General features: G+C 45.2%; 1 pseudogene; it reads right to left on the reverse strand.

Moving 5' to 3' along the window:
- Positions 1-3,786, reverse strand: part of LOC106595263 (glutamate receptor ionotropic, NMDA 2A-like) — a 257,219-nt pseudogene extending 253,433 nt beyond the window's left edge.
- Between the last annotated feature and the right edge of the window lie 13,994 nt (positions 3,787-17,780).

Genomic DNA, 17,780 nt, shown 5'->3' on the forward strand with positions numbered 1-17,780 from the left:
ATTTCCTCAGCAGGTCGCTGCTGGAGGAAAACATTCTGAGAGGGATTTTATCCTCCAGCTCCTCAGCAGGTCGCTGCAGGAGGAAAACATTCTGAGAGGGATTTTATCCTCCAGCTCCTCAGCAGGTCGCTGCAGGAGGAAAACATTCTGAGAGGGATTTTATCCTCCAGCTCCTCAGCAGGTCGCTGCAGGAGGAAAACATTCTGAGAGGGATTTTATCCTCCAGCTCCTCAGCAGGTCGCTGCAGGAGGAAAACATTCTGAGAGGGATTTTATCCTCCAGCTCCTCAGCAGGTCGCTGCTGGAGGAAAACATTCTGAGAGGGATTTATCCTCCAGCTCCTCAGCAGGTCGCTGCAGGAGGAAAACATTCTGAGAGGGATTTATCCTCCAGCTCCTCAGCAGGTCGCTGCAGGAGGAAAACATTCTGAGAGGGATTTTATCCTCCAGCTCCTCAGCAGGTCGCTGCTGGAGGAAAACATTCTGAGAGGGATTTATCCTCCAGCTCCTCAGCAGGTCGCTGCAGGAGGAAAACATTCAGAGAGGGATTTATCCTCCGCAGCTCCTCAGCAGGTCGCTGCAGGAGGAAAACATTCAGAGAGGGGATTTATCCTCCTGCAGCTCCTCAGCAGGTCGCTGCAGGAGGAAAACATTCAGAGAGGGATTTATCCTCCTGCAGCTCCTCAGCAGGTCGCTGCTGGAGGAAAACATTCTGAGAGGGATTTATCCTCCTGCAGCTTCTCAGCAGGTCGCTGCAGGAGGAAAACATTCAGAGAGGGATTTATCCTCCTGCAGCTCCTCAGCAGGTCGCTGCTGGAGGAAAACATTCTGAGAGGGATTTATCCTCCTGCAGCTTCTCAGCAGGTCGCTGCAGGAGGAAAACATTCAGAGAGGGATTTTATCCTCCTGCAGCTCCTCAGCAGGTCGCTGCTGGAGGAAAATGTGTTTTTAGAAAACTGTTCATGGCGCAACACTTCAAATCAAAATAAAATTGTATTCGTCACATGAACCAAATACAACGAGTGTGTGGACATTACAGTGAAACGCTGACTGACGAGCATTTAACCAACAATGCAGTTTTAAGTACAAAAAAATAAGTGTTAAGTAAAAAATAAGTGTTAAGTAAAAAAATAAGTGTTAAGTAAAAAAGAGACCTGGAGGTAGAACCAGTCAGTACTAGAGACCTGGAGGTAGAACCAGTCAGTACTAGAGACCTGGAGGTAGAACCAGTCAGTACTAGAGACTACCTGGAGGTAGAACCAGTCAGTACTAGAGACTACCTGGAGGTAGAACCAGTCAGTACTAGAGACTACCTGGAGGTAGAAACCAGTCAGTACTAGAGACTACCTGGAGGTAGAACCAGTCAGTACTAGAGACTACCTGGAGGTAGAACCAGTCAGTACTAGAGACTACCTGGAGGTAGAACCAGTCAGTACTAGAGACTACCTGGAGGTAGAACCAGTCAGTACTAGAGACTACCTGGAGATAGAGATTCAGTTGAACAGAGACAGAGAGAGAGAGAGCGAAACAGAGAGAGAAACAGAGAGCGAAACAGAGAGCGGGGGTTCAGCTGAGAGAGAGAGAGATTAATTCACTTTTGTATATTATCTACCTCACTTGCATTGGCAATGTTAACATGTGTTTCCCATGCCAATAAAGCCCCTTGAATTGAATTGAATTGAATTGAACAAAGAGAGACAGAGAGAGAGAGAGACAGTGTGACCAGCCACAGGTAACTCTGAGTGTGTGTGGTGCTGACAGTTTTCTTCCTGTGTAAACAACAGATTCCTCTCCACCTCCACTCTGCTCAAGACCTCGGATTAGCACTTATCCTCTCTCTCTCTCTCCCTCTCTCTCCCTCTCTCTCTCCCTCTCCCTCTCTCTCCCTCTCTCCTCTCTCTCCTCTCTCCCTCTCTCTCTCCCTCTCCTCTCTCTCTCCCTCTCCTCTCTCTCTCCCTCTCCTCTCTCTCCTCTCTCTCCTCTCTCCTCTCTCTCTCCTCTCTCCTCTCTCTCTCCCTCCCTCCCTCCCTCCCTCCCTCCCTCCCTCCCTCCCTCCCTCCCTCCCCACCCCCTCTTCCCCTCTCCCCCTCTCCGTCCCTCCCTCCCTCCTCACCTCGGGTGCAGCAGGTAGACTCGAGGTTAGAGAGTTGGGTCGGTACCCGAAAAGTTGCTGGTTCAAATACCTTGAGCCGAGAGGTAATCTGTTAATGTGCTGCTGAGCAAGAAGGCAGCAAGGCACTTAACCACATTCGCTCCCAATGGAAACCCTGCAGGTGTCTCAGGGGGAGTTAGGATGTGTAAAAAAGGACACAAATATCCCCCCCCACAAATCATTATAATGATACATTTATCAGCCACGATCACAGAGGATCTCCCTCTTCACCTTTATCAGCCACGATCACAGAGGATCTCCCTCTTCACCTTTATCAGCCACGATCACAGAGGATCTCCCTCTTCACCTTTATCAGCCACGATCACAGAGGATCTCCCTCTTCACCTTTATCAGCCACGATCACAGAGGATCTCCCTCTTCACCTTTATCAGCCATGATCATAGAGGATCTCCCTCTTCACCTTTATCAGCCACGATCACAGAGGATCTCCCTCTTCACCTTTATCAGCCATGATCACAGAGGATCTCCCTCCTCACCCCATCAGCCATGATCATAGAGGATCTCCCTCCTCACCCCATCAGCCATGATCATAGAGGATCTCCCTCCTCACCCCATCAGCCATGATCACAGAGGATCTCCCTCTTCACCTTTATCAGCCACGATCACAGAGGATCTCCCTCTTCACCCCATCAGCCATGATCACAGAGGATCTCCCTCTTCACCTTTATCAGCCACGATCATAGAGGATCTCCCTCCTCACCCCATCAGCCACGATCACAGAGGATCTCCCTCTTCACCTTTATCAGCCACGATCACAGAGGATCTCCCTCCTCACCCCATCAGCCATGATCACAGAGGATCTCCCTCTTCACCTTTATCAGCCATGATCACAGAGGATCTCCCTCCTCACCCCATCAGCCACGATCACAGAGGATCTCCCTCCTCACCCCATCAGCCATGATCACAGAGGATCTCCCTCTTCACCTCATCAGCCATGATCATAGAGGATCTCCCTCCTCCCCTCCCTCCTCACCTCATCAGCCATGACCATAGAGGATCTCCCTCCTCACCTCATCAGCCATGATCACAGAGGATCTCCCTCTTCACCTCATCAGCCATGATCATAGAGGATCTCCCTCCTCCCTCCCTCCTCACCTCATCAGCCATGATCATAGAGGATCTCCCTCCTCCCTCCCTCCTCACCTCATCAGCCATGATCATAGAGGATCTCCCTCCTCCCTCCCTCCCTCCTCACCTTATCAGCCATGATCATGGAGGATCCCCCGTGGATGCCCAGGATGGGGATCAGTGTCTGGGAGGAAATAAAATCCAATATCTGAGCGATGGCCTCCTGGTCCGTCCCGTCTCCGAACACGACCCCGTGGATCTTGGTCCCAGACATCAGGTCACACACGTGGGTGATGATACTCTTGGGGTCAGTCTCGTTGACCAGTACGGTAACCACGTTGACGTCCATGGGGTCGTCTTTGCTCCAGAGAGCCCGAATGTCCCGGTCGGAGATGTAGCGCGTCCGGCCCAGGATCACAGCGATGTTGAGGATGGGGACCTTCTGACCTTCGACCTCCCTGACCAGGGTCACCAGGGTCAAGCTGACCAGGGAACACAGGAGAGCTGGGAAGGCCAGGGTCAGCCCCCTACCAACTGACATATTGAGACACTTCGTCTCCTGGTGGGGGAAGAGAGAGAGAGAGAGGTTAATATAACATGGAGATACTGAAGAAGGTTTTGAGTAAGGTAGGGACAGAAATATGTGTAACGAGAGATAGATTTTTTTAAATGTAGAAACCATAGAACTGATTCTAATTCTAGAACAGATTCTAATTCTACAACTGAGTCTAATTATAGAACTGATTCTAATTTTAGAACTGATTCTAATTCTAGAACTGATTCTTATTCTAGAACTGATTCTAATTATAGAATACATTCTCATTCTAAATCTGATTCTAATTCTAGAACTGATTCTAATTTTAGAACTGATTCTAATTTTAGAACTGATTCTAATTCTAGAACTGATTCTTATTCTAGAACTGATTCTAATTATAGAATACATTCTCATTCTATATCTGATTCTAATTTTAGAACTGATTCTAATTTTAGAACTGATTCTAATTCTAGAATACATTCTCATTCTAAATCTGATTCTAATTCAAGAACTGATTCTAATTATAGAACTGATTCTAATTATAGAATACATTCTCATTCTAAATCTGATTGTAATTCTAGAACTGATTTTATTTCTAGAAATGATTCTAATTCTATACTAAACAGAAATATAAACGCAACATGCAACAATTTCAATGATTTTACTGAGTTACAGTTCATATGAGGAAATCAGTCAATTTAAATAAATTCATTAGGCCTTAATCTATGGATTTCACATGACTGGGAATACAGATATGCATCTGTTGGTAACAGATAGCTTAAAATAAAATGGGCCTCACAATGTGCCTCAGGATCTCATCACGGTATCTCTGAGCATTCAAATTGCCATCAATAAAAGGCATTTGTGTTTGTTGTCCGTAGCTTATGCCTGCTGTGGTGGTTAATTTCAGCATTACCAAATGAGGAGAGTTACAAACTTCACACACCATCAGAGATATACTTGAACTACATCTTTAATAATAAGAGCTTTGCAAAAATCTTGACTTTCAATGATGCGAAGACCATTGAAAAGTGACAACATAAAAGTACAAAGATCTTTTATAGCCAAGATACACCCCTCTCAACGTACATGACGAACCACAGATCTTAGGAACAGTTCACAAAGGGACTTTATAATTGAGAAGGGAGTATCCCATAGCCAGATAACATTCGCTATAAATTATCGTTCAGTTTGGTCCCTAATGACGAGGTTCTAATCTCGTTCCTGGTACGGGTATAGAACAGAACCATTAGCTCATGTTCTCTGGAATGCTCTTAAGGTTTTATTACCCAAAGACATCCTAAATCTCCTCTGTCGGTGTTAAATCTCCCAGAGGCCCCATCCTCAGTAAGACACACACACACAATCGTTAACAGAATACTCTATTCTGTCGAATAAAACAACCATTATAATGCAATACAAGCATTACAACATAATCTTGCAATTTTCCACGACACTGCCCATACCATAACCCCACCGCCACCATGGGACACTCTGTTCACAACGTTGACATCAGCAAACCGCTCGGACACACGACGCCATAAACGTGGTCTGCGGTTGTGAGGTCCGGTTGGACGTACTGCCAAATTCTCTAAAATGATGTTGGAAAAGCGACTTATGGTAGAGAAATGAACATTCAATTCTCTGGCAACAGCTTTGGTGGACATTCCTGCAGTCAACATGCCAATTAGCATGCTCCCTCAAAACTTGAGACATCTATGGCATTGTGTTGTGTGACAAAACTGCATATTTTAGAGTGGCCTTTTATAGTCCCCCCAGCACAAGGTGCACCTGTGTAATGATCATGCTGTTTAATCCGCTTCTTGATATGGCACACCTGTCAGGTGGATGGATTATCTTGACAAAGGAGAAATGCTCACTAACAGAGATGTAAACACATTTGTGCAAAACAATTTGAGGGAAATAATATTTTTTGTGCGTATGAAACATGAGATTCTAATGGGATGTTTAATTTCAGCTCGTGAAACACGGGACCAACACTTTACATGTTCCCTTTATATATTTTGTGTTCAGTGTCGATTTAGGCGCACTAGATTGGTGTGAAACAAGTGTAAGAAACTCACTCTTCTCCCACAATTAAACCCAATCCAACGCTTTAAACTGTCCACGAAGGGGAATGAGGCAGAAGGCCAGAGGGATCGGACGGCAGACAACAGTCTAGAAGTTCTGTTAGGCGATCAGAACGGTCCACTACACGGTTCTGTAAGGTAACGCGGTGGGTTAGAGCTCACTACTTTAAACTACAGCCCTATTCCCTATATAGTACACTACTTTATACTACAGCCCTATTCCCTATATAGTACACTACTTTATACTACAGCCCTATTCCCAATATAGTACACTACTTTATACTACAGCCCTATTCCCTATATAGTACACTACTTTATACTACAGCCCTATTCCCTATATAGTACACTACTTTATACTACAGCCCTATTCCCTATATAGTACAATACTTTATACTACAGCCCTATTCCCTATATAGTACACTACTTTATACTACAGCCCTATTCCCTATATAGTACACTACTTTATACTACAGCCCTATTCCCTATATAGTACACTACTTTATACTACAGCCCTATTCCCTATATAGTGCACTACTTTTATACTACAGCCCTATTCCCTATATAGTACACTACTTTATACTACAGCCCTATTCCCTATATAGTACACTACTTTATACTACAGCCCTATTCCCTATATAGTACACTACTTTATACTACAGCCCTATTCCCTATATAGTACACTACTTTATACTACAGCCCTATTCCCTATATAGTACAATACTTTATACTACAGCCCTATTCCCTATATAGTGCACTACTTTATACTACAGCCCTATTCCCTATATAGTACACTACTTTATACTACAGCCCTATTCCCTATATAGTACACTACTTTATACTACAGCCCTATTCCCTATATAGTACACTACTTTATACTACAGCCCTGTTCTCAGCTCCTTTCAGAATCTGTCACTCAAATAGAAGGAAATACAATTTCCATTCTAAAAATATACAAACGTGGTGTGTGTGTGTGTGTGTGTGTGTGTGTGTGTGTGTGTGTGTGTGTGTGTGTGTGTGTGTGTGTGTGTGTGTGTGTGTGTGAGAGTGTGTGTGTGTGTGTGTGTGTGTGTGTGTTAGAGGCTTGCCAGTGAGAAGGGACGGCCAGCAGACTAGGACAGACAGGGACTTATAGAATAATGAATAGGAGACTGAACACACACACACACACATCGCCTGAACCAGGTGTTCTGAGCATTAGGGTGTGAATAACAGAGGAAACATCTGGGTGATTACATGGTTCAGATACACTGTTCCACTGTTGAGGCTGAGAGAGAGAAAGGTTCTCCATTTCTTAGAGCAAATACAGGGCTTCATACGGCTCAGATCAACTCCTAGACTATCAATCAATCAATCAAATGTATTTATAAATCACTTCTTACATCAGCTGATATCTCAAAGTGCTGTACAGAAACCCAGCCTAAAACCCCCCCAAACAGAAAGTAATGCAGGTGTGGAAGCACGGTGGCTAGGAAAAACTCCCTAGAAAGGCCAGAACCTAGGAAGAAACCTAGAGAGGAACCAGGCTATGAGGGGTGGCCAGTCCTCTTCTGGCTGTACTGGGTAGAGAGGAACCAGGCTATGAGGGGTGGCCAGTCCTCTTCTGGCTGTACCGGGTAGAGAGGAACCAGGCTATGAGGGGTGGCCAGTCCTCTTCTGGCTGTACTGGGTAGAGAGGAACCAGGCTATGAGGGGTGGCCAGTCCTCTTCTGGCTGTACTGGGTAGAGAGGAACCAGGCTATGAGGGGTGGCCAGTCCTCTTCTGGCTGTACTGGGTAGAGAGGAACCAGGCTATGAGGGGTGGCCAGTCCTCTTCTGGCTGTACTGGGTAGAGAGGAACCAGGCTCTGAGTGGTGGCCAGTCCTCTTCTGGCTGTACTGGGTAGAGAGGAACCAGGCTATGAGGGGTGGCCAGTCCTCTTCTGGCTGTACTGGGTAGAGAGGAACCAGGCTATGAGGGGTGGCCAGTCCTCTTCTGGCTGTGCCGGGTGGAGAGAAACCAGGCTATGAGGGGTGGCCAGTCCTCTTCTGGCTGTGCCGGGTAGAGAGGAACCAGGCTATGAGGGGTGGCCAGTCCTCTTCTGGCTGTACTGGGTAGAGAGGAACCAGGCTATGAGGGGTGGCCAGTCCTCTTCTGGCTGTACTGGGTAGAGAGGAACCAGGCTATGAGGGGTGGCCAGTCCTCTTCTGGCTGTGCCGGGTAGAGAGGAACCAGGCTATGAGGGGTGGCCAGTCCTCTTCTGGCTATACTGGGTAGAGAGGAACCAGGCTATGAGGGGTGGCCAGTCCTCTTCTGGCTATACTGGGTGGAGAGGAACCAGGCTATGAGGGGTGGCCAGTCCTCTTCTGGCTGTGCCGGGTAGAGAGGAACCAGGCTCTATACCACTATAATATATATACACTATCACCTCTACTGTTATGGTCACGGATCCCCCCCCACCAGTTCCCGAAGGTCGACGTTCCCGGATTTTCTAGGCTTCACTGAACTGGATTCATAACCACCAACCCCCGGGACGGTCTGATTCCACCTGGTTCCCATTTCCCCTGATCAGTATGTTATATACCTGCACTCTGTTTCCTCTGTAACTGGATTCATAACCACCAACCCCCGGGACTGTCTGATTCCACCTGGTTCCCATTTCCCCTGATCAGTATGTTATATACCTGCACTCTGTTTCCTCTGTAACTGGATTCATAACCACCAACCCCCGGGACTGTCTGATTCCACCTGGTTCCCATTTCCCCTGATCAGTATGTTATATACCTGCACTCTGTTTCCTCTGTAACTGGATTCATAACCACCAACCCCCGGGACTGTCTGATTCCACCTGGTTCCCATTTCCCCTGATCAGTATGTTATATACCTGCACTCTGTTTCCTCTGTAACTGGATTCATAACCACCAACCCCCGGGACTGTCTGATTCCACCTGGTTCCCATTTCCCCTGATCAGTATGTTATATACCTGCACTCTGTTTCCTCTGTAACTGGATTCATAACCACCAACCCCCCGGGACTGTCTGATTCCACCTGGTTCCCATTTCCCCTGATCAGTATGTTATATACCTGCACTCTGTTTCCTCTGTAACTGGATTCATAACCACCAACCCCCCGGGACTGTCTGATTCCACCTGGTTCCCATTTCCCCTGATCAGTATGTTATATACCTGCACTCTGTTTCCTCTGTAACTGGATTCATAACCACCAACCCCCGGGACTGTCTGATTCCACCTGGTTCCCATTTCCCCTGATCAGTATGTTATATACCTGCACTCTGTTTCCTCTGTAACTGGATTCATAACCACCAACCCCCGGGACTGTCTGATTCCACCTGGTTCCCATTTCCCCTGATCAGTATGTTATATACCTGCACTCTGTTTCCTCTGTAACTGGATTCATAACCACCAACCCCCGGGACTGTCTGATTCCACCTGGTTCCCATTTCCCCTGATCAGTATGTTATATACCTGCACTCTGTTTCCTCTGTAACTGTTGGATATTGTTCTCATGTCCGTTGGACGTGTGAGTACCTATGTGTTTTGTGTAGCTGTTAAGCTGGGTGCTTTATATATATATATATACAGTGGGGAGAACAAGTATTTGATACACTGCCGATTTTACAGGTGTCTTTTATACAGGTAACAAGTTCAAACAGGTGCAGGTAATACAGGTAACGAGTGGAGAACAGGAGTGCTTCTTAAAAGAAAAACTAACAGGTCTGTGAGAGCCCGAATTCTTACTGGTTGGTAGCTAATCAAATACTTATGTCATGCAATAAAATGCTAATTAATTACTTAAAAATCATACAATGTGATTTTCTGGATTTTTTGGTTTTAGATTCCGTCTCTCACAGTTGAAGTGTAGCTATGATAAAAATTACAGACCTCTACATGCCTTGAAAGTAGGAAAACCTGCAAAACCGGCAGTGTATCGAATACTTGTTCACCCCACTGTATATATAGTTTTCCTTCGCTCGTTTGTTTGGGTACAGCCCAGTGTTCTTGTATGCGTGTTTGTTTTGGGTGTATTAAAAAAAAACTCTTGTGTATTCCTGCACCTGTCTCCAAAATCATTTATACCAGTGTAACAGTACAAGGGGGGTCCTGTAGTAACAGTTATGGTACAAGGGGGGTCCTGTAGTAACAGTTATGGTACAAGGGGGGTCCTGTAGTAACAGTTATGGTACAAGGGGGTCCTGTAGTAACAGTTATGGTACAAGGGGGGTCCTGTAGTAACAGTTATGGTACAAGGGGGGTCCTGTAATAACAGTTATGGTACAAGGGGGGGTCCTGTAGTAACAGTTATGGTACAAGGGGGTCCTGTAATAACAGTTATGGTACAAGGGGGGTCCTGTAGTAACAGTTATGGTACAAGGGGGTCCTGTAGTAACAGTTATGGTACAAGGGGGGTCCTGTAGTAACAGTTATGGTACAAGGGGGGTCCTGTAGTAACAGTTATGGTACAAGGGGGGTCCTGTAATAACAGTTATGGTACAAGGGGGGTCCTGTAGTAACAGTTATGGTACAAGGGGGGTCCTGTAGTAACAGTTATGGTACAAGGGGGGTCCTGTAATAACAGTTATGGTACAAGGGGGGTCCTGTAGTAACAGTTATGGTACAAGGGGGGTCCTGTAGTAACAGTTATGGTACAAGGGGGGTCCTGTAATAACAGTTATGGTACAAGGGGGGTCCTGTAGTAACAGTTATGGTACAAGGGGGTCCTGTAATAACAGTTATGGTACAAGGGGGGTCCTGTAGTAACAGTTATGGTACAAGGGGGGTCCTGTAGTTACAGTTATGGTACAAGGGGGGGTCCTGTAATAACAGTTATGGTACAAGGGGGGTCCTGTAATAACAGTTATGGTACAAGGGGGGTCCTGTAGTAACAGTTATGGTACAAGGGGGGTCCTGTAGTAACAGTTATGGTACAAGGGGGGTCCTGTAGTAACAGTTATGGTACAAGGGGGTCCTGTAGTAACAGTTATGGTACAAGGGGGGTCCTGTAGTAACAGTTATGGTACAAGGGGGGTCCTGTAGTAACAGTTATGGTACAAGGGGGGTCCTGTAGTAACAGTTATGGTACAAGGGGGGGTCCTGTAGTAACAGTTATGGTACAAGGGGGTCCTGTAATAACAGTTATGGTACAAGGGGGGTCCTGTAGTAACAGTTATGGTACAAGGGGGGTCCTGTAATAACAGGTATGGTACAAGGGGGGTCCTGTAGTAACAGTTATGGTACAAGGGGGTCCTGTAGTAACAGTTATGGTACAAGGGGGGTCCTGTAATAACAGTTATGGTACAAGGGGGGTCCTGTAATAACAGTTATGGTACAAGGGGGGTCCTGTAGTAACAGTTATGGTACAAGGGGGTCCTGTAGTAACAGTTATGGTACAAGGGGGGGTCCTGTAGTAACAGTTATGGTACAAGGGGGGTCCTGTAATAACAGTTATGGTACAAGGGGGGTCCTGTAGTAACAGTTATGGTACAAGGGGGGTCCTGTAGTAACAGTTATGGTACAAGGGGGGTCCTGTAGTAACAGTTATGGTACAAGGGGGTCCTGTAATAACAAGCGTTTGCTACATGGAATGTCAGCGCTTTACTGCAAATTAAGAAATCATGTGACTAAACTAAAGAAAAGTTTCAAGAAACTATACTACAAAACAAAAGTGCAGTGATATAAAGACTGATAGTAAAAAATTGCTTTGGAGCTCCTTAAATTACATTTTTTGGGGGTAAAAAAGCCAACTTGGCTCCTTCATTCATTGAATCAGATGGCTCATTCATCACAAAACCCCACTGATATTACCAACTACTTTAATGATTTTTTCTCCCCATTGGCAAGAAAAGCAAACTTAGGGATGACATGCCAGCTACAAACGCTGACACTACACCTCCAAGTATATCTGACCAAATTATGACAGACAAGAAGTGTACTTTTGAATTCCGTAAAAGTCAGTGTGGAAGAGGTGAAAAAAAAAGTATTATTGTCTATCAACAATGACAAGCCACCGTGGTTTGACAATCTGGATGGAAAATTACTGAGGATAAAAGCGGACGATATTGCCACTCCTATTTGCCACATCTTCAATTTAAGCCTGTTAGAGAGCATGTGCCCTCAGGCCTGGAGGGAAGCTAAAGTCATTCCACTACCTAAGAAGAGTAAAGCCCCCCTTTACTGGCTCAAACAGTCGACCAATCACACCCTTAATAAACTTCTGGGTAAAAAATGGAGTATTTGACCAGAGACGATGCTATTATAACAGTCAACAAACTGACAACAGACTTTCAGCTTCCTGGGAAGGACATTCAACAAGCACAGCACTCAACACAAATTACTGATGATTGGCTGAGAGACATTGATGATAAAAAAAAGATTGTGTGGTGGGGCGGGGCGGGGGGGGGACTGTCTTGTTAGACTTCAGTGCAGCTTTTGACATTATCGATCATAGTCTGCTACTGTAGGAAAACATACGTGTTATGGATGTACACCCCACTGCTATAATGTGGATAAAGAGTTACCTGTCTAACAGAACAGAGAGGATGTTCTTTAAATGGAAGACTCTCCAACATATTGATACAACAGTAGCTAAGATGGAGGGGAGAGAAGTCTGTCCGTGAAAAAAGTGCTGCTCTGACAACTTAACAGCATGTTACAGGTAGGGTCGAGTTCTACTGTATAGATACTGTAGTGAATGTTACAGGTAGGGTCGAGTTCTACCGTATAGATACTGTAGTGAATGTTACAGGTAGGGTCGAGTTCTAACATATAGACAATATAGTGAATGTTACAGGTAGGGTCGAGTTCTACCGTATAGATACTGTAGTGAATGTTACAGGTAGGGTCGAGTTCTACCGTATAGATACTGTAGTGAATGTTACAGGTAGGGTCTAGTTCTACCATATAGATACTGTAGTGAATGTTACAGGATGTTACAGCTTTAACATATAGATACTGTAGTGAATGTTACAGGTAGGGTCGAGTTCTAACATATAGATACTGTAGTGAATGTTACAGGTAGGGTCTAGCTCTAACATATAGATACTGTAGTGAATGTTACAGGTAGGGTCTAGCTCTAACATATAGATACTGTAGTGAATGTTACAGGTAGGGTCTAGCTCTAACATATAGATACTGTAGTGAATGTTACAGGATGTTACAGCTCTAACATATAGATACTGTAGTGAATGTTACAGGTAGGGTCCAGCTCTAACATATAGATATAGTTGAGTGATGGTGGTTCATTTCAAATGTGAAACCAGATGAGTCAGATTTAAGGAATGAATTGTATACCTCATTATCTTGGATCAGAGTTGCGAATAAAAAGCCATTTCTCAGATTGGCCAATAAAATAAAAAGATTAAGATGGGCCAAAGAACACAGACACTGGACAGAGGAACTCTGTCTAGAAGGCCAGCATCCAGGAGTCGCCTCTTCCCTGTTGACGTTGAAACTGGTGTTTTGCGGGAACTATTTAATGAAGCTGCCAGTTGAGGACTTATGAGGCGTCTGATTCTCAAACTAGACACTCTAATGTACTTGTCCTCCTGCTCAGTTGTGCACCGGGGCCTCTCACTCCTCTTTCTATTCTGGTTAGAGCCAGTTTGTGCTGTTCTGTGATGGGAGTAGTACACAGCGTTATACGAGATCTTCAGTTTCTTGGCAATTTCTCACATGGAATAGCCTTCATTTCTCAGAACAAGAATAGACTGACGAGTTTCAGAAGAAAGTTCTTTGTTTCTGGCCATTTTGAGCCTGTAATGGAACCCACAAATGCTGATGCTCCAGATACTCAACTAGTCTAAAGAAGGCCAGTTTTATTGCTTCTTTAATCAGAACCAGAGTTTTCAGCTGTGCTAACATAATTGCAAAAGGGTTTTCTAATGATCAATTCGCCTTTTAAAATGATAAACATGGATTAGCTAACACAACGTGCCATTGGAACACAGGAGTGAGGGTTGCTGATAATGGGCCTCTGTACGCCTAATGTAGATATCCCATTAAAAATAAATCAGCCGTTTCCAGCTACAATAGTCATTTACAACATTAACAAATATCTACACTGTATTTCTGATCAAGTGGATGTCGTTTTTTAAAATGGACCAAAAAAAAACAAAAAAAATCTGCTTTTCTATCAAAAAACAAGGACATTTCTTTACAAAGTAAAACATGAGAGACAAGCTTTTTGACACGAGCGCATTCGGGGCGGTGAGTGAGCTGCGTGTCGTCGTTGGGTGAGTCAGTGAAAGCTATTTTCCGGACTATATAATTTCCTCCTCGTAGTTGTACAATACATTTCTCTCCTACACACCTAGGCTTCGACTATTGACGGATTCAAGACAAGGTCTTTTTATTTTTTATTATGGATCTCAGATTCTCTCAGTTTTGTCGGTGTCAAAAAGTACGCTGTCATTTTCAATCATTTTGTGACGTTTTATAAGAGATTCTGCTTACAGTTTCCAATCATAAATTGGATGAAATGTGTTAATAAAAAGGACACATTTTCCCAGACCCTAGGGTACAAAAAATATATATTTATATTATAAAACCCCTCTCTCTCTACTCTACTGCTCTATACCAGTATGCAAAACCCCTCTCTCTCTACTCTACTGCTCTATGCCAGTATGTAAAACCCCTCTCTCTCTCTCTACTGCTCTATGCCAGTATGCAAAACCCCCTCTCTCTCTACTGCTCTATGCCAGTATGCAAAACCCCTCTCTCTACTGCTCTATGCCAGTATGTAAAACCCCTCTCTCTACTCTACTGCTCTATGCCAGTATGTAAAACCCCCCTCTCTCTCTACTGCTCTATGCCAGTATGCAAAACCCCTCTCTCTACTGCTCTATGCCAGTATGCAAAACCCCGTCTCTCTACTGCTCTATGCCAGTATGTAAAACCCCCTCTCTCTACTGTTCTATGCCAGTATGTAAAACCCCCTCTCTCTCTACTGCTCTATGCCAGTATGTAAAACCCGTCTTCTCTACTGCTCTATGCCAGTATGCAAAACCCCTCTCTCTACTGCTCTATGCCAGTATGCAAAACCCCTCTCTCTACTCTACTGCTCTATGCCAGTATGCAAAACCCCCTCTCTACTCTACTGCTCTATGCCAGTATGCAAAACCCCTCTCTCTACTGCTCTATGCCAGTATGCAAAACCCCTCTCTCTACTGCTCTATGCCAGTATGCAAAACCCCTCTCTCTACTGCTCTATGCCAGTATGCAAAACCCCTCTCTCTCTACTGCTCTATGCCAGTATGCAAAAACCCCTCTCTCTCTCTACTGCTCTATGCCAGTATGTAAAAACCCCTCTCTCTCTCTACTGCTCTATGCCAGTATGTAAAACCCCTCTCTCTCTACTCTACTGCTCTATGCCAGTATGCAAAACCCCTCTCTCTACTCTACTGCTCTATGCCAGTATGTAAAACCCCTCTCTCTCTCTACTGCTCTATGCCAGTATGCAAAACCCCTCCCTACTCTACTGCTCTATGCCAGTATGTAAAACCCCTCTCTCTACTGCTCTATGCCAGTATGCAAAACCCCTCTCTCTCTCTACTGCTCTATGCAAGTATGTAAAACCCCTCTCTCTACTGCTCTATGCCAGTATGCAAAACCCCTCTCTCTCTACTCTACTGCTCTATGCCAGTATGCAAAACCCCTCTCTACTCTACTGCTCTATGCCAGTATGCAAAACCCCTCTCTCTACTGCTCTATGCCAGTATGCAAAACCCCTCTCTCTACTGCTCTATGCCAGTATGCAAAACCCCTCTCTCTCTACTCTACTGCTCTATGCCAGTATGCAAAACCCCTCTCTACTCTACTGCTCTATGCCAGTATGTAAAACCCCTCTCTCTACTCTACTGCTCTATGCCAGTATGTAAAACCCCTCTCTCTACTGCTCTATGCCAGTATGTAAAAACCCCTCTCTCTACTGCTCTACTGCTCTATGCCAGTATGCAAAACCCCTCTCTCTCTCTACTGCTCTATGCCAGTATGCAAAACCCCTCTCTACTCTACTGCTCTATGCCAGTATGTAAAACCCCTCTCTCTACTGCTCTATGCCAGTATGCAAAACCCCTCTCTCTCTACTCTACTGCTCTATGCCAGTATGCAAAACCCCCTCTCTACTCTACTGCTCTATGCCAGTATGCAAAACCCCTCTCTCTACTGCTCTATGCCAGTATGTAAAACCCCTCTCTCTACTGCTCTATGCCAGTATGTAAAACCCCTCTCTCTCTACTCTACTGCTCTATGCCAGTATGCAAAACCCCTCTCTCTCTCTCTCTACTCTACTGCTCTATGCCAGTATGTAAAACCCCTCTCTCTCTCTACTGCTCTATGCCAGTATGCAAAAACCCCTCTCTCTCTCTACTGCTCTATGCCAGTATGCAAAACCCCTCTCTCTCTCTCTACTCTACTGCTCTATGCCAGTATGCAAAAACCCTCTCTCTCTACTCTACTGCTCTATGCCAGTATTCAAAACCCCCCTCTCTCTACTGCTCTATGCCAGTATGTAAAACCCCTCTCTCTCTACTCTACTGCTCTATGCCAGTATGTAAAACCCCTCTCTCTCTACTCTACTGCTCTATGCCAGTATGTAAAAGCCATGATAATGCACACAAGTGATTGTTTTTCTTCTACGTTCCAGCACCTCAGGACCCCCCAGGTCACTTTTGGTTCCAGTACCTCAGAACCCCCCCCTCCCCCCATCCCTTCCTCAGCTCACGTTTTCTTCCAGTACCTCAGAGCCCTCCAGGTCACCCCCCTCCTCTCGGCTCACGTTTTGTTCCAGCACCTCACAATTTATAAATGAAGCACAGCACATTTCAAAATTAGCCTTTCCATTGTTCCAGTTAGCAGTTAGCTGCGCTAAACGGTCATAGCTTTTCCATTGTTCCAGTTAGCAGTTAGCAGCGCTAAACGGTCATTAGCCTTTCCATTGTTCCAGTTAGCAGTTAGCCGGCTAAACGGTCATTAGCTTTTCCATTGTTCCAGTTAGCAGTTAGCGCGCTAAACGGTCATTAGCCTTTCCATTGTTCCAGTTAGCAGTTAGCAGCGCTAAACGGTCATTAGCCTTTCCATTGTTCCAGTTAGCAGTTAGCGCGCTAAACGGTCATTAGCCTTTCCATTGTTCCAGTTAGCAGTTAGCGCGCTAAAGCGATCATTAGCCTTTCCATTGTTCCAGTTAGCGCGCTAAACAGTCATTAGCCTTTCCATTGTTCCAGTTAGCAGTTAGCCGCTAAACGGTCATTAGCCTTTCCATTGTTCCAGTTAGCAGTTAGCAGCGCTAAACGATCATTAGCCTTTCCATTGTTCCAGTTAGCGCGCTAAACAGTCATTAGCCTTTCCATTGTTCCAGTTAGCAGTAGCAGCGCTAAACGGTCATTAGCCTTTCCATTGTTCCAGTTAGCAGTTAGCCGCTAAACGGTCATTAGCCTTTCCATTGTTCCAGTTAGCAGTTAGCCGCTAAACGGTCATTAGCTTTTCCATTGTTCCAGTTAGCAGTTAGCGCGCTAAACGGTCATTAGCCTTTCCATTGTTCCAGTTAGCAGTAGCAGCGCTAAACGGTCGTTAGCCTTTCCATTGTTCCAGTTAGCAGTTAGCCGCGCTAAACGGTCATTAGCCTTTCCATTGTTCCAGTTAGCAGTTAGCCGCTAAACGATCATTAGCCTTTCCATTGTTCCAGTTAGCGCGCTAAACAGTCATTAGCCTTTCCATTGTTCCAGCATTAGCAGTAGCAGCGCTAAACGGTCATTAGCCTTTCCATTGTTCCAGTTAGCAGTTAGCTGCGCTAAACGGTCATTAGCCTTTCCATTGTTCCAGTTAGCAGTTAGCAGCGCTAAACGGTCATTAGCCTTTCCATTGTTCCAGTTAGCAGTTAGCCGCTTAAGCGGTCATTAGCCTTTCCATTGTTCCAGTTAGCAGTTA

This window comes from Salmo salar, chromosome ssa03 (genome assembly GCF_905237065.1).
Source record: "Salmo salar chromosome ssa03, Ssal_v3.1, whole genome shotgun sequence".
Taxonomy (NCBI): Eukaryota; Metazoa; Chordata; class Actinopteri; order Salmoniformes; family Salmonidae; genus Salmo; species Salmo salar.